Source organism: Rhinoderma darwinii, chromosome 6 (assembly GCF_050947455.1).
Source record: "Rhinoderma darwinii isolate aRhiDar2 chromosome 6, aRhiDar2.hap1, whole genome shotgun sequence".
NCBI classification, from domain to species: Eukaryota; Metazoa; Chordata; class Amphibia; order Anura; family Rhinodermatidae; genus Rhinoderma; species Rhinoderma darwinii.
Genome location: NC_134692.1, coordinates 112936517 through 112955144, shown reverse-complemented (window position 1 = coordinate 112955144; position 18628 = coordinate 112936517). Strand labels below are relative to the sequence as shown.

The 18628-nt window shown below is 41.9% G+C and overlaps 1 protein-coding gene across 2 annotated transcripts in view; it reads left to right on the top strand.

Annotated features, from left to right (window-relative positions):
• The window catches only part of MRTFB (myocardin related transcription factor B), a 326233-nt gene that overhangs the window by 190445 nt on the left and 117160 nt on the right, over positions 1 to 18628 (top strand). The window lies entirely within an intron of this gene.

Sequence of the window (18628 nt, the reverse complement as noted above, 5' to 3'; positions counted from 1 at the left end):
GTTCCGTTGATTTCAATATGTCATATAAATCACAGGTGTATCTGAAAAAGAGATCTGTTTTACACGCACAAAGAGTTACCATTAAAACTAATGCCACTGTGTCAAAGATTCCAAGCTTGATTATAGACTATTTCTGACCCCTGTTTTATTACAACTTGTTACTGACTTTTCTCTAAAAAGGATTTCCACCAAAAATATAAATTGTCAGATTTTAGAGCAATCATTCTTAGTTATTACGTAATTATTTTTGATTTACTCACTTTCTATTTAATTGCAGCAGCAATTTTTGCAAGAGTGACAACAGGAAGTGCAGCCCTATTGGTTGTCCGCTTTAACCCCTTGGCACAATGAGACGTAACTGTAGGTCACAGCCGCCAAGGAGGGAGTATGGAGCGGGCTTAGGGGCTGAGGCCGACCCATACTCAGCGGATGTCAGTTGTATATTACAGCCAACACCTCACTGCAGCAGCTGGAATCGTAGATGACTCTGATCCCGGCAATTTAACCACTTAAATGCCGCAGTCAATAGCGACCGCGGCATCTAAGCTGTTAGAAGAGAGGGGGTGGCTTCTTCCATCACCCCAAACCCCCCCCCCCACCCACCGCCCTGCGTCGTGAGGTTGACATGGCATGCTGCTAATAAGCTCAGCCGGTAAATAGCAAAATACTCTGCAATACATAAGAATTGCAGTGTATTGTACCAGTAATGAAGCGATCACTTTTTCAAGTCACCTAGGGGGACTAAAAAATAAATACATTTAAAAAACTGAATTTTTTTAAATTAAAATTTAAAACTTTTCCCATTTTCCCCCAGAAGTAGAGTAAAAATTGTAATAAAAAAAAATATACATATATATAATTGATATCGCCGCTCCTGGAAAAGGCTGAACTGGTAAAATATCATGTTATTTAATTCGTGGGAAGAAGGCTGTAGGAAAGTACATTTTTAAAGCCAGAATTGCTGTTTTTTTTGGTCACCATGCTTCCCAAGAAAATGGAATAAAACAAAAACTACAGCTCGGCTCCCAAAAAAGTCCTCACTGCTCCATTAACGTAAAGATTAAAAAGTTATGATCTTATATTGCGAATAATTTATTTTTGTAAAAGTATTACATCATGCAAAAAAAACGATATAAAGTTGGCATTGCCATAATCGTACTGACCCACAGAATAATGTTAACGTGTCGTTCTTACTGCACGGTGAGCGCTTTAACAACAAAAGTCGAAAAACAATATCGGAATCTCCGTTTTTTTCAAATCCACCCGGCAAAGAAAATGTTATATTTTCCCAGTACTTTATACAGTACTTTAAATGGTGACATTAAAAAATAAAAACTTGTCTGCCAGAAAACAAGCTCTCATATGGTTATGTCGACAGAAAAATAAAGCTTTGGCTTTTGGAATGCGGAGAAAAACGAAAAGAAAAACCTACAAAATGGCTGCAGCGTTAATTGGCTTCTCAGCAGCTGATGGTAAAACGGTCACTTTGTTATTGATTGGACGGGCTGACAAAGCTTTTCCGTCAGTTTTTGAGCCTCTAATACGAAGGTGACAAACAATATGACGGCACTTCCCTGTCTTCAAAAATTGCTGCCATGACTGAATAGAACAATGACAATCTTTGTAAGTGAAACAAACAGAACTACCGAACTTTGTCTATTGCTCTGGCTTTTGAATTTACTAATATATAGACAATTTTATGGTTTAGATAGAAATTCTCATTAAACAATAAATGTAATACTTGATAGATATATTACACTGTATTGAACTTTGCAACTTTCTTCAAGCAATATACTTGCGATTATAATTATGACAGCTGCCATCTTGCCGGAGCGGCTGCTCTGAACTGTGAACATCAGTTCAGAGATTTGCTTTACAGCATCTATATGGACAAAAGAAACCTCAGTCATAAAAACAACCTATTGACTCCTATGGCTGGGTGTTACATGTACAGGGAGAGAGGATGATCTAAGCCGTTATCGTCACCTATTGACAATGTTGGATCCTGTGTTATCTTCCTCCATCTTTATAAAGGTGCGCTCGCTCACACGTGGCATGCTAGCATTCTATTTCCACAGCGTAAACATGCGCAGTGGAAACCCTTACCGTGTTCGTATGCCTATGGAGTGCCAGGGAATTTGTAAGGTGAGTATACTGGATTGTTGTTGTTTTTTTTGATGACTGGATTTTTTGCAAAAGGGAAATCGGCAAGAAAATCTGCACGTTTTTCTGCCTCTTTCTGCGGGTATGCTGTGAAAATTTTCAACAAATCCTATTATTTGGAAACCTACCCTTATAAGCAACCTCATTGCAATAGGTTATTCAGGATTACAATTTTGTATATTAGTGATAAATTAGGCCTCACCTCCAAACTGAAAACTGTTGGACATTGGGAAAATGTACAAATTTTAGCATGGAAAATTCTATATAAATTTGGCGCACATACATATGTTACTGTATATCTCAGATCTGCTGCATAAAAAAAAAAAAAAGGCCCAAATTGTTTAGGATGTATTTTTTTGAATTCTAGGCCCCCCCTGCATATCACGTTTTAACCCCATGTTTAGCTTGTACTTCGGGAAAGCACCCGGCATACATGCTAAACCTGTACGTAGGGCTCTATTAGCCTGAAGAGGTCAAGAGTGTCCTTTTGGCCTCCGTCAGGCTGGTATACAGATTGGTAGATTACGCTATTGCATACAATGGAACTGAGTATAAAAAAAAAAAAGTGTATAGAATCCCTTAAAAATATGTATACCACGAGGTATAAAAACTTAGATGTGATCGATTACAGGTGGATTCTGTGTGTCAGAGAAATGCAGGACCCGCCGACACAGAACCCGCGGGACTGATGGACTCAGTGTAAGGCCTCATGCACACAGCCGTGCCCGTAATCGCGCCGCGGGCCGCATTTTACGCCCGCGCTCCCAGGCAAAGCGTGGGAGCAAAACACGTAAAAATCGAAAAGTAGGACATGCTCCATAATTCCCGGCACGGTTCTACGGCACAGACACCTATCCGTAGCGGTACGGAAAGGTGCCGGCGAACAATAGAATCGGGCGGGTCCGTAATTGCGGACCGTATTGCGGTCCGCAATTACAGAGTTGTTTTTTTTACGGGGCCTAAGACGAGATACAGCTAGTACAGAACAGCTGTATCTCCAAAAGTAAAACGATATTTTAATAAAGACTAATTACAAAGTTACACTACACACACTGACTAATCTATTTATTTAAAAAAAAATGCCCTCAAAGGTGTCCATAGAATTTAAAGGGCAACTAAACTTTCAGAAAACTTCTGACATAGTGACATGTAAGAAGTTTTGATTGGTGGCGTCCGAGCACTGAGACCCCCACCGATCGCTAAAACGAATCGGCAGAAGCGCTGAGCCGCTTGGTTTCTGATCGGCTTTTCTCGGAAAGCCGATGTAACGGTATGCGGACTCACCTGAGCATCAATGCTCAGACCCCCACCGATCAAAACTTCTGACATGTTACTATGACATGTTTGACGTTTTCTGAAAGTTTAGTTACACTTTAACGTATACTTCACCGGCTTTTTATTAGCTTTTCATGATGTATATGTTAAATTGATATATCATTCGTCATATACCCTCATAAGCTCAGTTCATAGCGTATTCGTTTAACAGATACCATTAAAGTCTATGGTGACGGATGCAACTGTTAGGGCATCCACCGTAGCCGACGTTTAACATATACTGTACGTTGGGAGTTTTTCCCGGCGTATACGTCAAATTTAGGCGATGTAATGTGATATGAGCTAGGCCTTATGCACAAAGTAGATACACGTTTGTGTCTTGGGATTTACAAAGCTGTACTACTATGCTGAGTAAATAAGTATATAAGAAAAATAAGCTTGTAAATTTTTAGACAGAACACAACATATTGTAACAATTTTGTAGCAATGTGGCTGTCAGATTCTTGTTGCGTAATGCTTAAAGAGGCTCTGTCACCAGATTTTGCAACCCCTATCTGCTATTGCAGCAGATAGGCGCTGCAATGTAGATTACAGTAACGTTTTTATTTTTAAAAAACGAGCATTTTTGGCCAAGTTATGACCATTTTTGTAGTTATGCAAATGAGGCTTGCAAAAGTCCAAGTGGGTGTGTTTAAAAGTAAAAGTCCAAGTGGGCGTGTATTATGTGCGTACATCGGGGCGTTTTTAATACTTTTACTAGCTGGGCATTCTGATGAGAAGTATCATCCACTTCTCTTCAGAACGCCCAGCTTCTGCCAGATCACGCTGTGACGTCACTCACAGGTCCTGCATCGTGTCAGACGAGCGAGGACACATCGGCATCAGAGGCTACAGTTGATTCTGCAGCAGCATCAGCGTTTGCAGGTAAGTAGCTACATCGACTTACCTGCTAACGCCGATGCTGCTGCAGAATCAACTGAAGCCTCTGTTGCCGATGTGTCCGACACGATGCAGGACCTGTGAGTGACGACACAGCGTGATCTCTCGAGAACACGGCTGTGTCTGCACTGCCAGAAGCTGGGCGTTCTGAAGAGAAGTGGATGATACTTCTCATCAGAGCGCCCAGCTAGTAAAAGTATTAAAAACGCCCCGATGTACGCACATAATACACGCCCACTTGGACTTTTACTTTTAAACACACCCACTTGGACTTTTGCAAGCCTCATTTGCATAACTACAAAAATGCTCATAACTTGGCCAAAAATGCTCGTTTTTTAAAAATAAAAACGTCACTGTAATCTACATTGCAGCGCCTATCTGCTGCAAAAGTAGATAGGGGTTGCAAAATCTGGTGACAGAGCCTCTTTAAATAGGTTTTCAAAGATTATAATCATATCTACAGTAAAAGATAAATGACAGATATAAATTATTCCAATACTTGGATATTTAAGAAAAAAAGAAAAGTGCACCAAACCCTTTTCAATGAACCCTTAACATATCCCTGTTTTTGCTGTGCTGCTATTGTCTACGTCCTGTAACCCACTAGTATTCAGGATGGGCATATGCTAATTCATTTTCTTCTGCAATACCGTGTAGACAGACGCCTCTCAAGCGATGTATAACGGCGCATTCGTGGCGGTTTCTCCGTAGAAGCCAATAGTGCCAGGGCGATCCTGGACGTTGTACTACATGAAGAAGCACTGCTTGCAAACATTTGTGGTGGCGCACAAAGACTATGGGACATGTCATCTACATGAGGAACTGAGCAGTCACATGGGGAAGCGGTAAGGACCGACAAGTTTGCTTCTTTTCCAGGAAAATGTTAAAGAAGTTTTGGGTTGAGTGAGTACAATATATGACCTCAGGGGCTCCTGCAGGAGAGTAATCCCAGGCAAGATAGTCGGCAATTCTCTGTCTGGGAATTCCACTCCTAGAGGGAACCCTAATGGTGTACAGGGAGGACGGTATAACGCTATCTTCAAGGGGTGCCACAGCCCCCTTGTAGCTAGTGCCACACAGCCCCCTTGTAGCTAGTGCCACACAGCCCCCTTGTAGGTAGTGCCACACAGCCCCCTTGTAGGTAGTGCCACACAGCCCCCTTGAAGATAGTGCCACACAGCACCCTTGTAGGATTCCAGTTCAGGAGGAGCCGCTGACGTCACTGTCCATATATGGATAGTGACATCAGGGGCTTCTACTGAAGCGGAATCCCTGGCCAGAGCGTCGGCAGCGCTCTGAAGGGATTCCGCTCCTAGAAAGGTGCTCCCTCTAGTAGCATGTATGTACACCAAATCAGTTTATGCAAAAGCAATTATAATCCGTAAACCATAAAACACCAAAATATTTGTTGAATTAAAAATACAGAGATATTTCCTATAATAAGGGTGTCCATCAGGAAGGACCATAGTTTTAAAGGGGTATTTTCAGCCTGCAACCCTCCACCCCCACTGATCTAGTATTTGAAAAAAAAATGGTTGCAGGCTGGGAAAATTTATAAAAAAAAAAAAAGATAGATATAGGATATTAAACCCAAAATAAAGAAATTTCCCAAATATATATTTTAAAAAAAGGCCAGGGTGGTCCTACCTGGAAACAAATAGCCCCACATGTATTTCTGGTCACAACAGTCTCATCATTAGAGCTGTAGTACACGCTGGTATGGTCGGTATGTAGATAAATTGCATCACACAAGTGTTAATGCAGCCAAACCAGCAAGTAATGCGGTTTGCAAAGGTACCCAACCTGTAAATTGGTATTCAAACGTGAATATAAACTTATAGGGAATGTTTCGCCTATTATTATAATTTCTTTCATTTTTTTTATTTATTAAAACCTGACCCACTGATTTCTATGGGATAGTTTTCTAGGCATGCTCTGTGACTTGTGCAGAGGTCATTGTGCTGGAAGGGGGAGGAGGGGAGCTGTGTCCATCACCTCTGGTCAATGGTGGATCCTGTGTCATGTATATAGAGGTGTTACCTTTTATTGTAATCCTGCCTGTGATGATAATGAGATGTCTGCTGAGAAGGGATCTCTACAGAACAGGAAGTGTCAGTCTACTATAAGGATCAGTGGCCAGAGTGAAAATTGCACGATTGTAGTATTATTTTTTAGTATAGATAATGACCGAGAAAAAAAAAAATCGACAAAAAATCGTAACAAATATGTTTAATATAAAAACTTGGTCAATAGGTCACTTTCTAATAAAACATTACCTTTAATATTATATACATCAGAATATATCCCTGCCCCGGTTGTCCAGATAAAGCCGTCTAAAGGCCGTTATACAGAGGCCAATGATGGAGCAAACAAGCGTTTATATGAACACTCGTTCCCGATCATTGCCCTGTGTAAACAGGGAAACGATCAGTCGAGAAAATGGGAAAACTCTCGTTCATCGGCTGATTGGCTCATTTATGCGGCCAATCAAATTGTCACTAGTCAAAAGCACATCTCCCTGTGTAAAGAGATGTGCTGCTGACATGAAAATGTATGGGATGGAGGATCGTAGTAACGATTGTTTGTCCCCATACATTGCCAATTATAGCTCCTCACTGGGCCGTGTAAAAGGAGTGTTAGGGTCTAATAACGCGCGACAGGTTTGTTGCAGAAATTCCTCCAACTGTCTCATTCATCTGAATAAGGCTTGCAAGAATCTATACACGTGCTGCAGGAATAATCCCCATTCACATATATAAAATACATTTTTCTCAGATATTTCTGTAACAAATCTGCCACATATGAATATACCCCTATACAGCTAACCATAATATTCCAATTTAAATAATGCATCCAACCCTTTTTTTAAATTTTATTCCAGACTTTTATTTCCCAAAACAGCTATCGACAACATGGCTTGTTTCATTGGTCCCAGTTTTCTCAGTTGAGTAACAATTTTGTAATAATGTCGCGGAAACTTGAATTGACATTCATTGGTACCAAATGTCAAATGTGCAATAAATTCCATTGGCAACCTCCAGGTCTTGGTACAAACAAAAAAAAAAAAAGACGTGTGGGTAATTTTTTTCTCCCCCCATCTGTTTCAAGTTAGTATACAGTTACTTTGGTTAAGAAGGATGTGTTCTCAAAATAGTTTCCAGTATTTACTGTGGATGTTGAGTACATACCTAGGAGGTGCATTGCTAACTGGATACAGACTGGTATTTTAGCAATTTGGACCCATAAATTTGTTATATGGAGAAAACTTGTATAATTCCTTTTCTTGATTTCAAGAGTCCGTGTGACCTCGTAAAAATTATACTAAACCGGTCAGTACTCAAGAATTATTTTTGATTTGATGTAGCCGAGTCTCTGTCATTGAGAAATGTTATCTATAGGAAATCTAAAAACATTTTGCTTATTCTTGAAAGTCGTTCTCCACAATAGAATTATCAATAGTTAATCAAAACGGGCACAGGATGTTCTCACAGATTGGAAAATACATTGTAAGGAAATTCAGTCCCCGAGAGCACATCTTGGTGGCTGCAGGTAATGGATTAGGCCACGGCTACATCTAGACTTTTTGTAGCGCTATGGTTGATTTTAACTATTGAGCTACAGCTGCAGTCCAAATAAATACTTGAGTTGCATGCAATCCTGTGGACTGCAGCTGTCACTGAAGAGTTAAATTCAATTAGTAGCGCTACCAAAAAGTCTAGGTGTAGTTCTGACCTGAAGGGCATATGGTCGTCATGGAGGGGGGTTTATTGCTCCGGACATCCCTTTATGAGAGCGGAGAAACACTAACAAGCAGAGGATCTCGCTCTGGCTAAGTTGAGCTGTCCATGTATTACAGGTGTAACCATTTATTTGTACGCAATTTACTTGGCAAAAGAGAGGCGTTGCACAACCCCTTTAAATATGTCTTTGTTCCAAATGTCTAATAAAACTACCACGGTCTTCATAAATACAAGTTGTTTCTTCTACTATGTGCGCTATTGTTTTTAAGGTTCTGCTCACATCCGTGTCAAAAGCTGTTAGGAGCCTCCGACGCAGATTCCATCATTTCTTCTAGACAAAATTGCGCATCTTGAAGCGCTATTTTGTCCCACAAAATGCTGGAAACCCGACCGATTCGGCGCTTCCATTGTTCTACTCCAATGATAGAGCAATACAACAGAATGCAGATGTTAACACAGCCTAAGTTTCCATTTACATGTTGCGGTTGAGGTGCGGTTAGAACCACATAAGGGCATGCATTTTTACCACGATATGGTGCGTTTTTTGCTGTGGTTGCGAGACCAGGCCAGACGATGCGAACAGATGAAGTCAAAGCAAAATAGTTAAAATAGTGGAACTTGACAAATTAGGTGTGTACCCCTCCTGTCACCTCAGACATCCATTTTATTTGGACTGCGCAAGTCTGTGCTTCAGGGGGGGCGCCGTATAACACTGCTTAATATAAGCAGTACTAAGTGCCGCCTCTCCAAAACACAAAAATGTGCAGTTTAAATAAAATGGATGTCATGTATGACACATGATGATTTTTTAAAATTTTTTATATCCATTAGATATTAATGTGCAGCAGCGTCAGGTGGGATTGGCACAGATCTCGCTCCAGTTAAGCTGGGTTCATATGTAGTGGTGAAAATGCATTTTCTGCATATGGGGCTGCGTAGCCACAGACCAGTCAGAAAGCCCATGCAGACCCCTCTCCATCGCCAAGAGTGCCTGCAATGGGCATTAGAACTGGACCATGGAGCAATGGAAGAAGGTGGCCTGGTCTGATGAATAACGTTTTCTTTTACATCATGTGGACACCTGGTGTGTGTTTGTGGCCTACATCAGGAAGAGATGACACCAGGATGCACTATGGGAAGAAGACAAGCCGGCAGAGGGGCACTGTGATGCTTTGGGCAATGTTCTGCTGGGAAACCTTGGGTCCTGCCATTCATGTGAGTTTTACTTTGACATGTGCCATCTATCTAAACATTGTTGCAAGAAGAGTACACCCCTTCATGTCAACTGTATTCCCTAATGGCAGAGGACTCTCCCAGCAGAATAATTCACCCCGCCGCACTGCAAAAATTGTTCAGGAATTTTTGAGGAACATGATAATGAGCTCAAGATGTTGACCTGACACCCTAATTTCCCAGATCTTAATCTGAACGAGCATCTGCGGGATGTGCTGGAAAACCGAGTCCGGTCCGTGAAGGCCTCACCTCACAACTAAAGGACTAAAATGATCTGCTGCGAACGTTTTTGTGCCAGATACCACGGGACAACTACTTTTCCCTTTTCAGTGTATGTATGGGTTTCTGAAAAATCTTTTAATCTTTTTTAATAAATCAACAACAAGCAGTGACAGGTATTTTAAAGTAACATATTTCTTTAATAGATTTCAAGGGAAGAATTTCAAAATTCTTCCAGTTTTACGAGTATGTTGCAATGCCTGTTATTTTTCACTGTAGCTTTTAAGGGACAACAGAATCCAGATGTTCTAGGCTCAATCTTGATGGGACACTTAGGTGAGAAATTTGGGATTTTTATAATGACCAATCTATTAAACCATTACATGTGCTCACTATCATTATAGTAGACTTCTAGCCTGCGAGCATCTTTATAGTGTAAACCTACCTTGGAGACATTGGTCTGGATTATAAAGCCCCATGCACATGACCATAACATTTTTCCATAATTGCGGTCTGCAATTACAGACACATTCACTTCTGTTGACAACGGATACCTTCCCGTATAGTCAAAGGAAGGTGTCCGGGCCGTAAAAGTGTACCGCAAAAGATAGGACATGTCCTATCTTTCGCTTTACATGGACCGTTCTCCCATACTTTATATGGGAGCACGGACCCGCAAATGTGGGTGGATGTCCACGGCCAGCTGTGCCCGTAATGTGGGGCTATTTGTTTCCAGGTAGGACCACCCTGGCCTTTTTTTAAAATATATATTTGGGAAATTTCTTTATTTTGGGTTTAATATCCTATATCTATCTTTTTTTTTTTTTATAAATTTTCCCAGCCTGCAACCATTTTTTTTTCAAATACTAGATCAGTGGGGGTGGAGGGTTGCAGGCTGAAAATACCCCTTTAAAACTATGGTCCTTCCTGATGGACACCCTTATTATAGGAAATATCTCTGTATTTTTAATTCAACAAATATTTTGGTGTTTTATGGTTTACGGATTATAATTGCTTTTGCATAAACTGATTTGGTGTACATACATGCTACTAGAGGGAGCACCTTTCTAGGAGCGGAATCCCTTCAGAGCGCTGCCGACGCTCTGGCCAGGGATTCCGCTTCAGTAGAAGCCCCTGATGTCACTATCCATATATGGATAGTGACGTCAGCGGCTCCTCCTGAACTGGAATCCTACAAGGGTGCTGTGTGGCACTATCTTCAAGGGGGCTGTGTGGCACTACCTGCCAGATCACGCTGTGACGTCACTCACAGGTCCTGCATCGTGTCGGACACATCGGCAACAGAGGCTTCAGTTGATTCTGCAGCAGCATCGGCGTTAGCAGGTAAGTCGATGTAGCTACTTACCTGCAAACGCTGATGCTGCTGCAGAATCAACTGTAGCCTCTGATGCCGATGTGTCCTCGCTCGTCTGACACGATGCAGGACCTGTGAGTGACGTCACAGCGTGATCTGGCAGAAGCTGGGCGTTCTGAAGAGAAGTGGATGATACTTCTCATCAGAATGCCCAGCTAGTAAAAGTATTAAAAACGCCCCGATGTACGCACATAATACACGCCCACTTGGACTTTTACTTTTAAACACACCCACTTGGACTTTTGCAAGCCTCATTTGCATAAATACAAAAATGGTCATAACTTGGCCAAAAATGCTCGTTTTTTAAAAATAAAAACGTTACTGTAATCTACATTGCAGCGCCTATCTGCTGCAATAGCAGATAGGGGTTGCAAAATCTGGTGACAGAGCCTCTTTAACAGCACTGGCACCAGCTACATCAGCTGCTCCTTCTGTTGTATATACAGAGCTAAAGAACCCATTTCATAACTCTGCCTTCTCTTGATCCCCTGTGACCAACTCCCCATTACCACTATCTAGGGGTCCTACATGTTCAGGCCTTGGCTTTTTTGCATTTATATACTTGAAGATTTTTTTGGGATTTGTTTTACTATCCTTGGCCACCTGCCTTTCATTTTGTATTTTTGCTGATTTTATTACCTTTTTACAGATTTTATTATGCTCTTTATAATTTACAATGGATACAGCTGTACCCTCAGATTTGTATTTTTCAAATTCCCTTTTTTTGTCATATATCACCTTTTTTACAGAAGGTGTAAGCCATGTGGGGTTTAATTTTAGTAGTTTATACTGGTTACCTATAGGAATAAATTTTGCACTATAATTACCCAAAGCAGATTTGAAAATCTCCCATTTATCATTTGTAACATTACTTGACATCAGTTCTTCCCAGTTTATATCCTGAATTGCAGCCCTCATCCTGGGGGAACTGGCCTTCTTAGGCCCTGTTCATACAGAGTTTTTTGCCAACCACGGCAAAAAACTGCCGGAATTCAGTCTCATTGATCCCCTTCTTTTTCCTGCGAGCCGTTTTTTCTGCTCGCGGGAAAAAAACTCCTCCGCCTCCTATTGAAATTAAACGGGAGGCATTTTCGGCCGTTTTTTGGCGCGTTTTAAGACGCGGTTTCCGCGTAAAAAAAACCCCTCAGTGTGTACTGACCCTTACAGAGGTTTTCACGAACATTGACATTCCCAACAAGATCTGCATTATTAGAAATGACCAGATCCAACAGAGCTTCACCTCTAGTCGGGTCTTCCACAAACTGGCCCATAGAATTTTCCTGCAACAGGTTGAGGAAATTTCTCCCCTTTGCAGTTGAAGCCAATCCATGACACCAATTAATATCCCGGTAATTAAAATCTCCCATTATCACTACTGTACCAGCCTGTGCAGCCCGCTCCATCTGTTTATATAGCTGACCTTCCATCTCCTCAGTTATATTGGGGGGTCTATAGATTACACCAAAAGTAATTTTTTCAGTGTTTACCTCCCTTTGTAATTCCACCCACAAGGTTTCAACCTCCTCACAATCTTCACCCTCTGTCTCATTCACACTCGCCTTCATATCGCTTCTCACATACAGACATACACCACCTACATATCACTTCTCACATACAGACATACACCACCTTCATATCACTTCTCACATACACAAATACACAACCGCCTTTCCTATTTGTCCTGTCTTTCCGAAAAAGTGTGAAACCCTGTAGATTTACAGCACAGTCAGGAGAGGAGTCTAGCCATGTTTCAGCAACACCAACTTTATCTATATGTTCCTCCAGTACCAAGGCCTCCAGCTCCCCCATTTTGCTTGCTAGACTTCTGCCATTTGTGAACATACACTTTAACTTGCCTTTCAGTTTTTCACTTTCATTATCAGAAATGTGATTATTTGACAATTGGGCATTTTTATTTTTATTGCTGTTTTGTAACAAAAGGATCTCCTTATCCTTTTGTCTAATCCTCTCCCCACAGTCTGTTTCTCTGCCCACCAATATAGTCTAACCCCTCTCTAACCTGACTACCCCTTTATTTTCTACATTGACCCCCTCCTCAGCCTAGTTTAAATACTCCACCACCCCAGCTAGAATTCTATCCCCCAGCACAGCGGACCCCACTGGTATAAGGGATCGTAGGTGATGGCGGTATTAAGAGACAGTCCTAGGCCTACAAATTCTCCCAGGACTTTCCCAAGCTAAGGAATGCCCTAACAGCTGCCTGTGCATTTAACATAAACAGGCAGTACTGTATTGAAATACACAGCTATTTCAAAGCATTAGGCTATGTGCACACACACTAATTACGTCCGTAATTGACGGACGTATTTCGGCCGCAAGTCCCGGACCGAACACAGTGCAGGGAGCCGGGCTCCTAGCATCATACTTATGTACGATGCTAGAAGTCCCTGCCTCACTGCAGGACAACTGTCCCGTACTGAAATCATGATTATACTACGGGAAAGTTGTCCTGCAGCGAGGCAGGGACTCCTAGCTTCGTACATAAGTATGATGCTAGGAGCCCGGCTCCCTGCACTGTGTTCGGTCCGGGACTTGCGGCCGAAATACGTCCGTCAATTACGGACGTAATTAGTGTGTGTGCACATACCCTTAGAATTTAAAAAAAATATTTAAAAGTCCCCTGTGGGACAAAAAATGCTCACAAAAAGTTACGATTAAACACAATTAGGGCTTCTCCACACGTAGCAGAGTTGCTGCGTGTTTTTTCTGTCCGGAATGGCGGATGGAAAAAACACAGCAGAATAGAGTCGCAGCAAATTGGAGGAGATGAAACAAATCTCATCCACACACTGCGTAAATACAGAGCATAAAAAAACGCTCAGGACCTGCGGTGCGGAATTTTATTCTGCAGCATGTCAATTGTATTTGCGTAAATGCTGCTTTTTTGTTGCATGTTTTCACCATTGAATTCAATAGGGAGGCAAAACCCGCAACAAATAGCAGTTGTTACGTTTCATAGCGATTCACTGCAAAAAACGCATCTCTGAAAAAAAAAAACTATACTTACCTAGGAGTCTGTGTTTCTTCCTCCAAGCCGGGCTCCTGGGATGACGCTTCATCCCATGTGTCCGCCGCTGCAGCCAATCACAGGCTGCAGCGGTCTCCTGGGATGAAGCGTCATTACAGGAGGCCGGCCTGCTAGCAGGCCGTTTAATGCGCCAGTTTTCCCGCGTGGACATTCTGTGCGAAAAACTGCACCACAGTTTTGTGCGCTATTTCAGCCGGAAATCCCTGCGGTACACAGGACGGATACGGTGTGTGCTTTTAACCCGGCCGGATGCTGTTTGTTTTTTTTCTAAAAAACTGTTTTTATCAAATACAAATCACAAAAAGAAAAAAAAAAAAAAATGATATATATTTATAATATTATCTCAGTAATTGTTACAACACCTGCGATAAATTGAAAACATAATTTAAGGTGTTCAGAGAACTACAGAAAAACACAGCGATGGCAGAATTATATTTTTTGCGCATTCTGCTTTTTTGTTTTTTTAAATAAGTTAACTGGTAAATATTATGGACCAAACAATGCTTCCCCCAAAAACTTACACCCCAAAACGCGAAAAAACAAGCCCTCACAGCAACGTTAGTGCAAAACTAAATAGGTTATGGCTCCCATAATGCATTGAGACAAAAACTGAAAACATATGCTGTGTCCTCAAGACCAAAAAGAGATTCGCGTCCTTAAGGGGTTAAAAAAGCCAATGCAAGCGCAATCGGGAAACAAATCATGTGAGCAGGCACTTACTGTACATTACTGCATAATTTATTTGGGCTATAAAGATACAGGATAATAGATGCTAGACCGTGCAGAATTATCATATACATATATTGTGGATTTCCTACGAAGTTCACTAGAGATGATTTAACAATGCCATTACCAAATAGTTACATGGAGCAGCCAGAGATAATAAGTGTGAAAAACTCTAGGGTCAGTTTTAGTGAGATCATTATAAGAAGGCTCTCAAGTCTACTCTTTGTTGTTGTTCTTAACCATAATGTCCTACTGGCTGGGAAAATCGTCCAGTCCTGACTTCATCTGGGAACACAGGACAAGGTCAGGCTAGCTGAAAGGATTCCCATCGTTTGGTGGCTTACATGTGTTAAGTCCTCAAAACTGATTGTTCCCAGACACATTTCTTGTAAGGGATTGTGGAGGAGGAAACATCTGCTCAGTTTGGAGTCTCCAGTAGAAGTGACAAAACGGTGTATTAATACTCTGCTAGAAATGTTGGCACGTGGGCCTGGTCTTTGTATGTAGGCTTGTTCCCGAGGTGAGGCTTTTCTATTTCCTTGGATAGACCCGCGTGCCATTGATAGACCATAGTGTGATGGATCACTTCACGTTGCTATTGAGTGCAGTTTGAGTTATTTATTTCATCTTTGGGGAATCTTTAACTCGAAAATCCATAAATATTTTCACTTCAGATCAAGTCGTTCTTGTTTTGTATCCTATTTGTAATTAATGCCACTTAACCCATGGCAACAACTCAATTTTGTAAAAACCGAAGGACCCCACACTTACCGGGTGTTCATTTCTATTTTTGTGTTTAAAACAGTCTGAGTCCAGATGGAAAAACCTTTTAAAAACCTTGATTCCTAACATAACTGGTAGTTGAAATGTATTGTTTTGAAGACCTACACTTTTACATGAATCCATATCACCGATCTAGATTTATGTAAACGCTCCCGACGAACACCATAAACATGTCCATAGGGTTCCATCGTCAGATGGAGGCCAAAAGAGTGTTCTTTTGGCCTCCGTCTTGTTGACATACGTCAGTATACTGAAAAAAAAAAATACCGCACACTGAGTGATTAAGTAGTTGGGCACGTTCCGGCCCTCTACATTCAGTTCAAAAGTAGTTACGGTAACAGCCGAGCGAGCAATTAATATAAATTTAAGAGTTGGGAATACCCCTTTAATAATCTTCTGATATGCCAGAAAATGGCATAGATGGGTAAGTGTTATTTAGGGTAAGACCCCCACTGGTCACCAAAAACAAGTGCCCATTTGAGTTTGGAGATTTCCAAATAACAAAAAACCCATCAACTAAAACTCCATTAAGTTAATGGCACTGTAATGCAAGGGAAAGATTTAGTTGCACGTTTTCGCTTGATGATTACATTTAATGTTATGTCGGTTTCTTGATTATCAATTTCCTTTCCTTGTGCATGACATCACTTCCAAAATGACAGGACACCAGACTTCTGAAGTTTGTTTGGACTTGCCCATTGTGCATTATTTAATGATTAGCCCATTACATCTAACATTTACACACTAGACAAACATGAATTGTGCCTCTACCCTAAAGCAACATTGACTAGTGATCATTTTGATGAGCTCATTCATTACCTATATATACCAGTTAATTGAGTGTATGTACATTTATGTTGTTTATACTTTTTTGGGATAGCGCAGTCATGCAGGTGGCATAAGTAGAATACAAGCACTGTTTACTGAGGCCTCTATTGTCTTATCTCTGTTGTGACAAGGTGCCTGTACGCTGACCGCTTACAATTAGTTTTTCCTCCATTGGCCACTCTTCCACATAAAGGAATACAAGTGTTTATTCTCTGTTATGTGACATCACTGTTTCATCTTTCTGTACTGTGACATCACTATATAAATTATCCCTTCACTGTTAAATCATTGTGTGCATTATCCTTACATCCAATATTCCTTGTATTATGATGCTGTGTTTATTGACCATGTGCTGTGACATCACTATTTTTTTTATCCCTGTTCTGTGACATCACTTTAGGCCTTATTCCTATACTGTGACATCACTGTGTATATTTTCTGGGGCGTAAGTATAGTAAGTCCAAGAGGAGTGCAAACAATACAGTCACACCAGGAAACTAGTGCTTGAGGTCACTCAATGATTCCTCTGCCTCATAAGAGAATACCAGTTCTATAAATTGCATGCAAAGTTGGGAGCCTCTTAACGGATTTTTGCATCAAGGCCCAGGAACTTCATATTCTCCCTCTGTCTTCAAGCCAGTGTAATCCAATAATACCATGCATATTCCACCTTAGGGTTAGGGGCTAGTTCTAGAAGCCACTTTTATGGTTCTGTATTTGATAAATAACTCCAAGCCAGTGAAGGCAACGGGCTGTATACGGACTGTGACGGGGCAGTGATGTAATATGTCTAGTGAGTTACACTTGATGACATATTAAGGATGGGATTATATGCATTTCCCTAATACACCTTATACACTTTCTACGTCTGGTTAATAAACATTTCATGTGTCTGAATTCTATATTAAAGTATTAAATAAAAAAGGAGAAAAAAAATAGCCCACCACAAATTGTTGTAGTCTATAATTTGGCTGAGTGTAAGCTATTCCTGGTGAAGGGCTGCAGTGTAGCCATGGGGAAATTTTGATTTCCTAACAAGCTTCCATGCTCTGTTTAGATTATTTAGAGCAGGGGTCTCAAACACACGGCCCGTGGGACACAGAGCCGCCAGTATAGGCTCTGCTCCGGGACTCTGTGGAATCCCCTGAAATCGCTGTCCATATAAGGACAGTGATGTCTAGGGCTTCCCCAGAGCCGGAGTCCCGGGCAGAGCGCTAGTATAGGCTCTGCTCCAGGACTCTGTAGAATCCCCTGTCATCACTGTCCATATAAGGACAGCGATGTCTAGGGCTTCCCCAGAGCTGGAGTCCCGGGCAGAGCGCTAGTATAGGCTCTGCTCCGGGACTCTGGGAAAGCCTCTGACATCACTGTCCATGTATGGGCAGAGATGTCAGGGGCTTCTCCAGAGCCGGAGTCCCAGATCAGAGCGCTAGTAGCGCTCTGCCTGGGACTCCGGCTCTGTGGTTGTCCTTGACATCTCTGTCCATATATGGACAGTGATGTCAGGAGCAGAGCTGGAATCCTAGGCAGAGTGCTAGAAGCGGCTCTGCTCAGGGGCTCCAGCTCTGGGCAAGCCCCTGACATCACTGTCCATATATGGACACTGATGTCAGTGGCTTCCCCAGAGTTCCGGAGCGGAGCCTATACCAGTGCTCTGCTCTGGGACACCGTGTCTGGGGTTACCCCTGACATCACATTCCGGTCCAGGAGGATCCCCTGACGTCACTGTCCATACACAGTGACGTCAGGGGCTCCTCCAGCAGAGGAATACCCGGCCAAAGCATCGGCAACGCTCTGGCTGGGGATTCAATTCCTAGAGGGAGCCCCAATGGATCTATCTACTGGGGGTGTGTGTGGCTATAAAACTACATTACTATAATAGTGCCAGAATAGTGTAGCTGCTGCCACAGTGCCCTCCGTAGATAGTCTACATGGGGTGTGTGTGGCAGCATCTACGGAGGGCACTGTGGCAGCATCTACAGAGGGCACTGTGGAAGCATCTACAGAGGGCACTGTGGAAGAATCTACAGAGGGCACTGTGGCAGCATCTACAGAGGGCACTGTGGCAGCATCTACAGAGGGCACTGGGGCATTATCTACGGGTAGGTGGGTGGCAGTATCTACAGAGGGCACTGTGGCATTATCTACAAAGGGCACTGTGGCTGTATCTACAGAGGGCACTGTGGCATTATCTATAGAGGGCTCTGTGGCACTATTATAGTAATGTAGTTTTATAGTAATGTAGTAGTTTTATAGTATTGCAGTATTATAGTAACGTAGTATTATAGTAATGTAGTA